Genomic DNA, 14679 nt, shown 5'->3' on the forward strand with positions numbered 1-14679 from the left:
TGGTTAAAAAAATTACATCACTTCAACTGATCGACGATTCCCTTTTTACAGTGCAGGTTATCTGGCTCTGCTCTCTGATGAATAGGGCCTATTGCACATTACTGCCACCTCCTGCTCTGGAGAGGTGTTGCAGATGGGATTCCTACCTAAACCAATTAGGTTGAGTTAACATAAAGTGATCTAGTTGTTTTAACAATTTTGCACATCATGCTGAAACAACATGTTGTAATCATGCTTAACCACTGAACATGAAATAATCTAGTAGAAGCTACATGTTTTATTTATGCTGATTGAACAAACACCAAAGTTCCTTTTTTGAGTGTAGTTAGACAAAGGAAATACTGAGACAATAAAGTAGTCACAGAATGGTACAACCATTGTCTGGTTCAGACCGATGCTGTTCCCGTCTTCTCAACCTTTCTCTTTCCTTTTCCTGCTCTGCCAGCTTTGCTTCATGCTGTCTCTGTAAACGCATCCTCTTGTTTGCCATCTCCCTCTCTCTTTCCTCTTGAGCTCTCCTCCTTTCAGCTTCTCTCTCCATCAACCTCTCCCTCTCCCACCTCTCCTGCCTCTCCTGCGCTCTTATTCTTTCTCTTTCTCTCTCTTCCCGCTCCTTTTGTCTCATAGCCTCAGCGAGCCTAACTTGTTTTCTCATCTCCTTTTCATATTTTTGCTGAATTTCCCTCTCTATATTTTCCCTGTCCTTGCGTATCTGCTCCTCTTTCTCCTTTAGGATGCGTTGTTTCTCCTCCTCTATCTTCCTCTCAGCCTCTTGGAACATCTGGTTGGTGTAGTGGCTTCCTCCATTCTTCTGGACTATTTTTCTGATCTTCTGGAGCAGCACGGTCACCTGAGAGGAATTTTGTCTTTGCGTGTTATTGAAGACATGGTACTGGCCGTTACATCTGTCTACAAGTTCCTGCAGGTCTGGACTTTCAGCCAGGAACTTCTCAATGGTGGTTTCTTCCATCTCCAACTGGTCCCCTCCAGTGAAGAGCACCATGCTGTATTTGTCTGCAGCCTGGCCAAAGATCTCCTGAATCCTTTGCACCGTCTGTTTCTCCTCCTCAGTGTATCTGCCCAACCTGATGACCACCAGGAACACATGGGGACCAGGAGAGGCGTAATTGATGCACTGGCTGAGGTCTTAAGCTGTCTTGTCCTTTCCGAACCTGGTATCAAACAGACCTGGGGTGTCGATTACAGCCACCTTCTGTCCATCCACTGAGCCTTTGACCATGGAACAGTCCACAGTCATAGCATTTGCACTGAGCTTTGACACAAAACACTGTCGTCCCAGGATGGTGTTTCCAGAGGCACTCTTCCCATTTCCTGTCTTCCCCACCATCACTATTCTCAGCTCCTTGTGGTGTATACAGCCATCCCCTGTGTAGGAACATAAAAACACTGATCGGACATTTCCCCCACCATCACTACTCTCCACACTGTAATAAAGTCATCAAATCTCAACTGCTGTGTTCTTTAGACAGCCTAAACTTCAGAAGGCTGAATCTGCATCCAATGAGTTTGTCTTTCAGTGAATAAACATTTTTATACTAACTCTAGTATACATTCTTAAAACAGTCTGTCTGAGATGAGGGAGAGGTGAACAGAACCACAGATCTGTTGCACATTTTTCGGCTTGTAATCAATAAATCTTAGTATCAAATTGAGAACTGAGTCGTTCTTCGTCATCTTTTAATCATAAACGAACACCAGGAAACAAGGTGAGGGAAAAAGCACCTCGTTTTCCACCACTTCGCACCACTGCATGGACCAGCGTAATCTTAAAACACTTCAGTTTAAACTTGGCCAACAAAGCACAGCATGTCAACACATTTTGTTTTATTAACATAAAACAAACTGTAAAAATCATTGGGTACATGGGCTGGGCCATGTGGAGCACAGACCCTGGGTCCATGCCAGTTTAGCACAGACCGCAGGTTGATGGCAGTCCAGCATATACTGAGGGTCAGTAAATGAGGTACCATATACAAGAAGACAGTGGATTATTAGGTCTTAGTTGTTATGGTTTGAAATTATGTTTGTATTTTTGGTTAGTCGAAGGATTGTTGGGCTTTTCACCTGTGTTTCCTCTCTCTGCAGTGCAGGCTGTGGCTGGGGGCGTGGCTGACCTACATTCTGTCAGAGTGCAGCAGGGCACACCTGAACTCAGTTTCCAATCATCCACCTCCATAAAGACCGGCTCAGTCTTCACTCCAGTGCCAGATAATTCCGTCTCACTAGGTAGTGGCTCAGAGGTTTGAGCTGAATTCAACTCTGTTTGTTGGAAACCTTTTTGCTGATCTGTTTTTTTCCTGTGCTTTTCAGGTCTGTGCCATGCTGCTCCTTTTGGTGTTTGGTCTGTAGGCAGCCACCTGTGCCACAGCCTGCAGAAGATCAGTTTTGTTCCCTTTTTTAGGTTAGTTCCGGCAATGCCATAAATTACATATATCAACGGAGGAAATGCCAGTAAAATCAAAACTTCACCAACCATGGTCCCAAACTCATCTGTTGGCTGCTGCCCTCTTTCCTGGGCCCCTCGCCGTATCTATAATGTAGATCTTTGGTCTAACAGCAATAACAGTGCCACCTGCTGTTGTGTCGTGCACATTGCAGAACACTGCTCGAGTCGTGTGCTGCAATCATGAATAAATCTAAGTCCTGCGGATGCGGATCAGAACGGCGGAAAGTTACTGCCAAAAGTCACGTGACGGCGGGAAGGTTGTGCCAAAAGTCACATGATGTGGTAGAATCATGTCAAAACTGTTTCTCCGACTTGCAGAACTGTTTCACCGCAGAATTGTTTCTCCTACTTGCAGAATTGTTTCTCCTACTTGCAGAATTGTTTCTCCTACTTGTAGATTGTTTTTGAACTTGAGAAGAAAAAATTAAATCTTGAACAATTTTTTTTTGTACTTGAAAGATTTCATTTTTGCGCCTCAAAGATATTTTCATTTAAGTGAAAATACATTTTTCTGTATTTGTGAAGCAAGATGTATTTGTTGGAGAGATTCTTTTTTCATTAATAACACTAAATAAATTAGTTGTGAATTATGTTTTGCTTTTGCAAATCACACTGAGTTTGTTTGTGAATCACTGGCCGCAAATAAAACACAGTTTTTGTGTTTGTGAGGTTTTGGCAGTAATCTAACTCCATAATAGCCCTTTACACTTGTCTATTGACCATGAAAGATGAGTTTAGTTCGGAAATTGATTATTGGTGAGTTAAAGTTATTCTGATTACAGTTTTGATTTTCAGCATAGAACAGAAAAAAAAGAGAAAAAACAGTAAACGCACGTTGAAGTAACACAATCAAGCCTGAGTAACAAAAGACTGGCATTCCATTAGTACAGTCGGTCTTGATAAAACAAACAAAAAAAAAAAAACAGTTAATGGAGAGGTTTAGAACAGTGTTACCCAATTCTGGTCCTGGAGACCCCCTGCCCTGGATGTTTTAGATATTACCCCACTCCAGCACACCTGATTCAAATGAATGGCTCGTTATCAGGCTCCAGCAGAGCTTGATGACGAGCTGATCATTTGAATCAGGTGTGCTGGAGTGGGGTAACATCTAAAACATGCAGGGCAGGGATCCTCCAGGACCAGGGTTGGGTAACACTGGTTTAGAGGACTGCCGTGACTTACCCTGGTTACTGGCCATGTTGAGCTCAGAGGATTCAAAGTAGATGCTGCAGCTGCAGTGCTGAAACAGTAGTCAGAGCATGTACAGCAACTCTATTTAAGATTTGTCACGTTGTCACAGCAACCAATGCTCTGTGTCAGGATGAAAGTAAAAGTAAAAGTGAAGCTTTGTCTGGTTGTTACATTACATAAAAAAGACCTTGTAGTTTCTTTATCATGTCTATCTAGTGAGACACATAGGGTCAAACAGGGTTTTTACACCTTTGGATGAAGTTATGTAATGGTAGAGCTCGTGCACAGGATCTACCAGACATTGCTACCATGTGCAATTCCATAATAAAAGAACATATTTTCTTTTTCTTTTTTTTAAACTTATCATTATCATTGTTTATTTCTGTACCATCCCAGCTCTCACCCACTGCAAACCGACAGAAATTAAAGCTCATGTGGTTATCAGTCCATTTTTAACCCTGTCTCCCTGTGCTGTATTATTTTTTCATTCTTGAATACAGCTCTATTAAAAACATCAATGCCTTACTTCTGTTTGCTCTTTTAGTACATCAATGTCTCATTTTTATACTTTTGCAGTTGTTTTATTTTAACTTCCATAAATTCTTCCTACACATTTTTTCTCATTTAGACTGCTCAGCTGGTTTCTCATTGTTTTACCAGCACTCAATTGCTTCAAGGAATTGTAGGTTTTCTTGTCTGTTTTTGTGTTTACATAAAATCCCTAGAGTCACCTTCCTTATCAGTAACTTTTTATAGTCTGTCAACGGCTGCTTTATCTCCAGGCGCTCACTTTGCAAACCTTACCTTTGCTCCCCTCCCTTCCTCCCTCAACATTTACAAGAAATGGTAGCATTTCCTGAAGCCAGCAGCGACAGCTCTCTGCTCATTCCAGGCACACAGGGTTTAAAACTAATAAAACATTATTAACAAAAAGTTGCTAAATGCTATTCCAGAGGCAGCTGGTGGACAAGGAGGTGGTAAACTCTGTCCACTGAGCAACAACACTGCACTATGCAGAGGGCATAGCTTGTTTCTTCATATGTTTTTCCATATGTTACCTGACTTACCTTGGTATTGACTGACACAAAGTTCTCCTTTTGCTCCATATTAAGAGGAATGCCCCCCCACCCCCAATGTTTTACAAGCAGCAGGTAAACAAGCAGGGAAGCATAACTTACTGGCTGCTGCTCAAAGAGTTCACGAGTAATGACAAAATGACGAATGAAAAAAAACAAACAGTCAAGGAACAAAGGGCATGGCTGACAACAAAAGGCATTCATTGGATTCTTGTAAATAGATTTGTTAAGAATATGTGATAAAGGCCACTGCTATTTAGGATACTTTGCAATGACACCTAATTTCTTGCAGAAAATTACTAAAAATAGATACAATATAACAAAGCTTATCCAATGCGCTGTCTGTAGTGTTGTTTGAGTAGCATGTGTGTTGTGCACCCATCAGAGCCCATCTGTGAGGTGGCACATCATCTTAAAACAGACAGCCCATCCGTGTCATGTGAAGTACAGAGGGCTGGACCATGCAGCTGAGCACAGACAGACTCTTCATGCAGGCGAGCACGGACAGCCTGAGGGTAGAATTCATTTGCTTATTTTGGACCACGACCCACCCACAGTAACCTGGTTGTTCATGAATGAAGTATGAAGAAACCAGCTGAGGTTTACACCGAGTGGCACTACCAACAATCCTCTGCTATGCTGATTTCACCCAGTGGTGTGCTATACTAGAAATTCCTAGGTTGGGCCTAGCCCAGGTAAAACAAAATAAAACAGAAGCTTCTCAATTGGGTCAAGCCCAAATCTTTGATCAAATGTAGATAGAAAGGAGACAGCAAACGAGTGCTTGGCTCAGTTCTCCGACTCTCAGCTTTATTCAGGTGTGCAGGGTATATATACAGTGTGACAAACAAGATAGCATAATTATGACCTTAAAGATAGCAGCTGTAAGTGGTGCAGAGTATATGGTGGTTTGGAGTTACATATTTATAAGTCATGCAAAAGGTAACCCTTGAGACAAGAGACCCTTGTCTTACATCAGGGATGTCCAACTCGTGCCATGGAGGGCCAAGAGGCTGCAGGTTTTCTTTCCAACCAAGAACTCCACCAGCTGATTCCACTGATTAGCCCCTGCTCTCTGCTTGAAGGTGAGGTAATCAGTGGAATCAGCTGGTGGAGTTCTTGGTTGGAAGGAAAACCTGCAGCCTCTTGGCCCTCCATGGCACGAGTTGGACATCCCTGTCTTACATAGTACATGCTGATGTGGCAGGTGACCCTTGAAACCTTATTATACCATGGTGCTATAGTGTTGTGCTCCTTCTCCTTGACAACAGGCTCAGTTTGATCATTTGGTTGCTTTTTGTTTTCTTTCCCCCAGTCCCATCTCATAAGCAGCATTACCTGAAGCAGCTGAAGGTGCAGTGGTGGCGCACTCAGGCTTTTTTTTTTTTTTTTTTTTTTTTTTTTGCTGAATGCATTATGCAGGCAGCACCAAAGTGAAAAGGGGCTGCTGGTGTTTGACCCCAGATGAGCTGTCCATTCCTGGGTGTGAAGATGAAATTACCCTCAAAATAGGACACCATGTTCTTCAGTTAAATAAGTAATGGCTGAATGTGATACTTTTATGTTTTTTTTTATGTTCTTCAGGGATTTAAAAACAAGAGGGCACAAGTTGATGCTGGGTCCATCTGATTTGTTGTGAAAGTTTAGAAACTTGGCACTGAAGGTTGGAGAGGTTAGAAATATGTTGAGCAACAAGTCCTAACGCTTCATAATTGATACTTGTCAGAGTATTGTTAGGGGGAAAAAACTGTGTGTGTGTGTGTGTGTAAGTTGTTTTGTGTGTTTGCTATTTCAGTGTCTGCTTATGTCAAAATGTTAACTGCTCAATTCAAAACTAAGGTGGCTATAGTGACACTCATTTCAGCTGATTCATGAAGATAGAGATATGTGTTTTACCAATTAAGAACTCCATTGTCAAAGTTTTCTCATTTACTGACATAAAATACTGACAACGCTTTTCAGAAAAGTGATTCTTGAACTGTGTGAAAATGTGTCTTTGGCTTTCCACCTTGTCATCAATACAAACGTTTTCAGAGTTTGTGTTATATCTGTCCAGAACTAGAAAAGTCAAAATGAAATGAATATAAAAGAGGACAAAGAGCAAATCAATATAGAAGCTCTTAAATGAGCATTGACCTGTAAGTCAGTGATAGTGATGACAAAAAGCTGGTCCCATTATTAGATCTTTATTTCAGGTTCAGCCAATTACATGAAGACATACATGAATTTATTCCTAAAATACTTCAAGATAGTTTGTCTAAAGCATATAGTACCAATGTTTCTCAATACTGGTGTTGGCAACATGTCAAAGGAGGAGCCAAAAGGTTGTGACACTGTGACAGTGAGCACACGGTACTGATAAAGAAAAAGGATTGGTCACATAAAGCACAATGGAAACAGACAAAGATCAAATCTCAGTGCAGAAAGCATATGAAGCTAACCTTAGCTAACAGGCTAAAACATGCAGAGCTGTTATAACTTTGAAAAAGAGAATCTTAAATCACAAAGTCACCATGTGTCAGCCCGTTTGACCTACAGTTAACCCTGTGGCAATGATGACAAACACACTTCTGTATACCTGAGTTTATTTAGTAAGATCACAAAAGAATGGAAAACAGTTAATCTCATTTTACAGTGGAGTAGACTAATAAAATCATATTTATAGTCACTTTTTTTTCACAATACCAGATTTTTGTGTGTGTGTGTGTGTGAAATACTGGTTACATCATTTGACATTAATTAGTTTTACTTTCACCCACTCACTAGAACCACCTTTTGACGACTTTAATTATACCTTTTGCCAAACGTTGCACTAGATTAGACTCCTCAGCTTCCGCTCTGGCTTCAGTGTCATACTTTTCCTCCACTTCTTTCTTCCGCTCTGCCAGATCACTAGCATACTGCTCCTGTAATTCTTTTAGCGCCTTCTCATTATCCTCCCTCTCTTTAGCTCGCTCCTCTTCCCTCTCTTTCTTCTGCCTCTCTCTCTCCTCATTCATCTCCAGGTTCATCCTCTTTCTCTCCGCCTCCCTCTCTACCCTGTCCCTCTCTCTGTCAGCTTGGAGTTGGTCGTTGATTCTCTTCATCTCCTTTTCATATTTTCGCTGAATTTCCCTCTCTATCTTTTCCCTGTCCTTGCGTATCTGCTCCTCTTTCTCCTTCAGGATGCGTTGTTTCTCCTCCTCTATCTTCCTCTCAGCCTCTTGGAACATCTGGTTGGTGTAGTGGCTTCCTCCATTCTTCTGGACTATTTTTCTGATCTTCTGGAGCAGCACAGTCACCTGAGAGGAATTTTGTCTTTGCGTGTTATTGAAGACATGGTACTGGCCGTTACATCTGTCTACAAGTTCCTGCAGGTCTGGACTTTCAGCCAGGAACTTCTCAATGGTGGTTCCTTCCATCTCCAACTGGTCCCCTCCAGTGAAGAGCACCATGCTGTATTTGTCTGCAGCCTGGCCAAAGATCTCCTGAATCCTTTGCACCGTCTATTTCTCCTCCTCAGTGTATCTGCCCAACCTGATGACCACCAGGAACACATGGGGACCAGGAGAGGCGTAATTGATGCACTGGCCGATATCTTTAGCTGTCTTGTCCTTGCTGAACCTGTTATCAAACAGACCTGGGGTGTCGATTACAGCCAGCTTCTGTCCATCCACTGTGCCTTTGCCTTTGTCACTGTCCACGGTTATGGACAGTGCACTGAACTTTGACACAAAACACTGTCGTCCCAGGATGGTGTTTCCAGTGGCACTCTTTCCGATTCCTGTCTTCCCCACCATCACCATTCTCAGCTCCTCATCGTTTGTTATCAGTTGTCCTGTGTAATAATAAGAAAACAAGAAGATACAAAAAAGTGACATTTTGATGAGTAAGACAATGAAGAAATTTCCAGACAGATCATTTAAGCCATGCTCTCAATTCTTTGACGGGTTTTTAACCAAAATGAATACTGTATAAAAACGTTGATATTTCATCTTATGGAATTGTTTTAGAGAAAAAAAAGAAGTTATTGGTATCATTTCAGTCAAGAATTGAAGACTTTACTCTGAAATGGCCTGACACTGTAAGCTTAACACCGGGGTATTTGCTGTGCATTATTTAGGTTCTGCCTTCACTGTAAAACTCTGACATTACTATAGAAAAATACACTACATATGAGGTGACTTTGGAGTAAACTTTGGAGAATAATGGAGATTTCACAGTTAAACAATGTTGTTTATTTGGTATTTTTCAGTGAAATTGAATAGGATTCACTGCACAACAAGCAACAACTGCATGTTAGTCTAACTGAAAGAAATAGTGGAAATAGCATTGTGGTCATGCTAATTCAACAAAGAATAGCCGTTGATTTTACTGGTATAATTTGTTTGTTAATAACATTCACCACATTGAAAAAAAAACAAGTATTATACACAATCTACTTGGCAAAAGTAAGTTCACTTTATTTGGATTTTATTTTTCATGTTAAGGGATAGTTAAGTAGTAAGTAGTTAAAAAAAAAGTTGCCTTGATTTTTTTTTAAGTACTTCTATCAGAATATTTTTATCAGTGTACAAAGTAAAAGGATAAAAATATAAAGTCTTATGTCCCAGAGTCTCCCTTTTACTGACATCACAAATTCATCTTATAAATCAAATCTGAGTTGTTTTTCTGAAAGGGTGTATTAAAAACTAAGTTCAGATCTGTATCATAAAAAGTTGCCATCAAACATTTCTGTTCTAAACATGTTCAACAAGTGTGCTCTGTAGAGTTACAGTGACAACTGAAAGGAAGAAGAATTCTGTGTTTTACCATCCATGTTTAGTATATACAGATGTGTTTATAAGTTTGTGTGCACATATTAAAAAAAAAAAAAAAGAAACATGTCATGAAAAGTGTCACGACTTACCCAACTTGGAGTTGTTAATGTTGCCTTCCATTATTCAGTCAGGGAGGTGTGAGTAGAGGCTGCAGCTGAAGTGAAGTCACTGAGCTCATGGTGTGCTGCAGTTTCTTTTATGAGGCCTCCCGCCCAACCCAGACTCTGGACAGCCTTCCTGTGTCAGAGTGAAAGTGAAACTAAACCTGCTGTCTTGGCTGTTTTCAGCTGATGATATGGTATTAATATCTCCAAGCATTATCTAAACAACAGGCTTGACAGTATGAAGTGTTTGATCCTTGACGAATCCTTCAGTGTACATTCAAAAATTACCCTTTATTACTTTATGGTCTCAAAGTCTTTTGGCATTATATATAACACAATATATCAAGCACATGTGGCTTGATACTGATGTTTTACAAGTTTATTTGTGATGTAAATATATCACAGTAAACTGCTAGTTTTTTTTTTTTTTTTTTTGCAGGAATGCCCGACACAAAACCAGATCCTTCATATGACTGTGCCTCAGTCACTCCATCTTAAAATATGAACGTTTTTTTTTTTTTTTAAATACCTACAAGCAAGTTAAGACCTGAGGTTTCAACTGATTGTTTATGATGGTCATTGCCTAGTTCATGTCCTAAACAACAGAGGGAGGGAAGTTCCGTTCATGAATAGTGTGTTATTGATCAAAGCTGTCTGTGGAGTCCCTGAACTTTCCAATGGGGATTCTCCTGTGTTGTGTTGCCATGCCAACCTTTGCTCCATGCAGCTTCACAGTCTGCTCCCATTTACTGGAAATAGCAGCAGTTCTTTCTGCTGCTGCGTCATGGTGTGCATGATGTGCATGATGTGAATGATGTGCACAGAGTTTTCGAGTAACAGCGTGTTAAGATGGTTTCCACATTTACTATACTTGTTGCTGCACTTGGCATGACTTATCCAGTTTATTCAGAACTTTTTTTCTTTTTTTTTTTTTTTGCACAAAGTTGATAATTACTAGTTCAGTTCAACTTGATTTTGAGTTGGTTCTCACCAGGGGCAGCGTCTCACTTATGTCACCTACATTTCCTAGTTCTGGTGGGATATAAAACCAACTCTTAAAAAAATTGTTTTGAAGAAAAGGTGGAAAGCCAAAGACATATTCTCTGAAACTTTATTTTTTTGGTTACTTTTTTAAATACACATCACATTTTCAGAATCACTTCTGAAAATCTTGGTCAGTTTTTCATGTCAGGATATAAAAACATTTAATGATCAAGTTTTGGTTGATAAAACATGTACCTCAATCTTCGTGGATCAGCTGAAATGAATGTTGCTAAAGCCAAGTTAGTTTTGATTAGAGCAGATAAAATTTTGACATAAGCAGACACTGATACATCACACAAATACACCTCTCCAACCTGCAGTACCCAACTTCTCAACTTATACAACAAATCAGAGAGACCCAGCATCAACTAGCACCCTCAGCTTCACTGAAACATCTTTTTTTTTTTCTATAAATGCCTGAAGTACATAAGAACTGTCTCATTCATCCATTAATCATTTAACTGAAGACCATGGTGTTGTTTTTGATGGCCACTGCCACAAAAGAGTAATTTCACCGTCACTCACAGCGAGTAGCTCTTTGAATCACCTCATCACAGTAACCAGTGGGTGCTGTGTGTCAGGATGAAAGTCAAAGTAAAAGTAAATCCTTATCTGGTTGTTACATTACATAAAAACACACCTTGTACTTAGTTTGATATAACTATCTAGTGGGACACATAAGTTCAAACCGGGATTTTACATCTTTGGATGATGTTATGTAATGGTAGGGCTTGTTTCCAATTCTACAATTCAGGACCATTTCAGCTCCCACCCACTGCACACCTATAGACATTAAAGCCTGAGGGATTTCAGTGCTGAATTCAGGCAGTGAGGTTAAGACATCATAAGACAAGCCAGGTTGGAGCCAGGTGTGGGTGTGTATGGCTCACTCCCTATGGAGTCAATCTGCCCCCCTGGTTGTCAATAAATTCATTTTACCTGCCCTGACACTTCTATCACCTATCATCTTAAGATAATTTAAGAAGTTCCTCATATTGCTACAATACAGACTTTAAAAATGAGAATGATTTCGTTTATTTATTTATTTTTTTGTTTGTTTTTTTCTCAGTATGTAGTGTAAGTCCACTTTAACCTCCTCTCCCTGTGCTGTATAATTTCTTTTAATGCTTACTACTATTTGATCTTTTAGGACATTGGGGCCATGTCTGTTTTTATCTATCTATCTATCTATCTATCTATCTATCTATCTATCTATCTATCTATCTATCTATCTATCTATCTATCTATCTATCTATCTATCTATCTATCTTTTCTTAGCTCTGATAGATTTTTTCCCACATTTTCCCTTATTTGAACTGCTCAGCTGAGTTTCCATTCCTTTGTTTTTATTAGTTTGCTTCAAGAGAAGGCAGCTTTTCTAGTCTGCTGTTGCATTTACATAAAACCCCAAGTTGTACCTTGCTTATTATTAACTTTTTATAACAGCTGCTTTATCTCCAGGAGCTCTCTTTGCAAACCTTATCTTTGCTCGCCTCCCTCAACATTTACAAGAAATAGTAGCATTTCCTCAAACCAGCAGACACAGCTCTCTGCTCATTCCAGCCACAAATCAACAACAGAGTTCAATTCAGTACTTCAAAAGTGTCTATACTGGTCCCAAAAAATGAGTCGACAAAGGTCAGTGTCGCTTAAACTCTTCACTACCGGTAGTATTGAATTAATACACCATCTACAGCTAAGTTTTTGAAATACCACTCACTTAGAGGACAAATTAATACCCCCTCAGCACCCAGAAAGTATAAGTATATAGTATATACAGAAGGATGTGAACAAATGTTCTTTTAAAAAACAGCTAATTTTGTTTTATGGGCTTTATATCTGTGGGGTTGATTTGTAGTAAATCATTAATCTTTTAAGTAAGATGAATCCCTAAATTACACTGAAAAAAATGTTTTGTTGAATTTACCCAATTTTATTAATTTTAGCAGTTGCACGCAATATCTTTATCTAGATCTAGATAATTTATTTAATCCTAATGTACATGTTATATTGAAGTTATTTCAAATTTAAAAACGTTTGTTGTTGTTACTCAAATACACATAGTAGATTTTACTCAAATTTTCTAAGAGTTCACAACTAAACCCATGTTCATCGAACTAAATTGTATTGTGTTGCCTTGACTGCAATAAACCTTTTGTAATAAACCGTGAGTGAGGAGGGAGTGCAGTGGATATAAGACCCTGCTGTACATTAAGATGTTAACCTGCCAAGGGCACAAGCTTTCTGTGCTTCACATTGCATGGACTTGCTGTCTGTGCCCTGTGGCATGGACCGTGTACTTTTTAGCATGTTTAATATTTTATATGTTAATAAATGAGATGTGTTGATGGGCTAAAACTATGATCAGAAATGACAAACTGGGTTTTGTCTTCAGTTATATTCAAATTACCATTACTGAGAGAGTATTTTAATTGGAGCCCTCACTGTCATGGAGCACAGACGGCCAGGCAGCCAGGACAAGCAGCCTATGCCGTGGAGCAGAGCCAAGTAGCCAATGCCATGGGGCACAGACAGGCAGCCAGCTAGCACACTGTCCCACAGACAGGCAGCTAGTCCATGCCATGGAGCACAGACACACTGTCCCTGCGTGGTATCTTAATGTGCATCAGAGTCTCGTATCCACAGTGTTCCCTCCTCACCCACGGTTTTTCCTTTTAGGTTTTGAAGATTATTGAGTTGAAACAACTTAAAACTTTGAGTTGGATCAATGCAAAATATCGATTTGAGAAGAATTAAAATATTTAATTTCTTTGACCTATTAAGTTGGGTTGATAAAACTTGTTAATTTCATTTCAAAGAACTTAATTTATTTAGGTGTGACCAATTGAAGCAATTCATTTAAGTTGGTCCAACTACTTCTTTTATTAGTTGAATCAACGCAGAATTTCAAATTGATATGATCCACAAAAATACATTGGAAACCTTAACTTAAATATTGAGATGGATTGATTAAAAAAATGATATCACTTCAACTGATTGACAGATTTTTACAGTGCAGGTTATCCTCTGGCTCTGCTCTCTGATGAATAGGGCCTATTGCACATTACTGCCACCTCCTGCTCTGGAGAGGTGTTGCAGATGGGATTCCTACCTAAACCAATAAGGTTGAGTTAACATAAAGTGATCTAGTTGTTTTAACAATTTCGCACATCATGCTGAAACAACATGATTTAATCATGTTTAACCACTGAACATGAAATAATCTAGTAGAAGCTACATGTTTTATTTATGCTGATTGAACAAACACCAAAGTTCCTTTTTTGAGTGTACTCATATTGGGAACCCCCCCCCCCCACACACACACACACACACACACACACACACACATCTCTGCAGTTGGTTTTGGTTTCAACATTTGTTGGCTCAAGGCAGTTTATCAGGGCAGTAAGTACGCCAATGAAAAAATGTTGCTGATGTAAAGTTATCAGAACATGGTAACATCACCTGCAGCAGCTGAAGATAACAGTTTTTCTGAACTTTGAACTAGTTGTGTTGAGAATGTATTTTGCTGTGTTAGCTTTCACTACACATCTGTCATCTTAACGGGTCAGTATTAAACTGTCCTTAAATCACGCTAAAAACAGTTATCTATCATCCAATGTCTCATGTCTTGGTTACCTTGTTAGGCTTCATTATCCATGAAGAGATTTACTTTAACCCCTTGATGCCTGTTGTCAGGAGTGACTGCTTCATTTAGGTTTTGTTTGTAGAATTGAAAAGAATCAGATCAATCTGATGCATTTTGATTGCATTTTTTTATTACATAAATATATACTATTCATTTCAAATACATAACTTGATTATGATGCGATTCAGGCAGCAAAAGGTTAATATTTTTGCTGTGTGCCTCTGGGTCTCTCTTTGTCAGTACACCCCTCGATTTCCATTTTTGAAAATCATAAAATGAACCTGAAGAGAGTTATCCAAATTGTAATGAAGTTTGTTGTGTTACCTGACTATTTCTCAGGGGTATTAGA

General features: G+C 39.5%; 2 pseudogenes; both read right to left on the reverse strand.

Annotated features, from left to right (window-relative positions):
- Positions 1-358: 358 nt before the first annotated feature.
- Positions 359-4764, reverse strand: LOC141793890 (GTPase IMAP family member 9-like; annotated as a pseudogene).
- Positions 4765-7496: 2732 nt separating this feature from the next.
- LOC141793891 (GTPase IMAP family member 7-like) lies at positions 7497-9678 on the reverse strand (annotated as a pseudogene).
- Positions 9679-14679: the final 5001 nt, after the last annotated feature.

This window comes from Halichoeres trimaculatus, unplaced genomic scaffold, assembly GCF_033239565.1.
Source record: "Halichoeres trimaculatus isolate MK-OKI-2021-1 unplaced genomic scaffold, fHalTri1.1 fHalTri1_scaffold_7, whole genome shotgun sequence".
Lineage (NCBI taxonomy): Eukaryota > Metazoa > Chordata > Actinopteri > Labriformes > Labridae > Halichoeres > Halichoeres trimaculatus.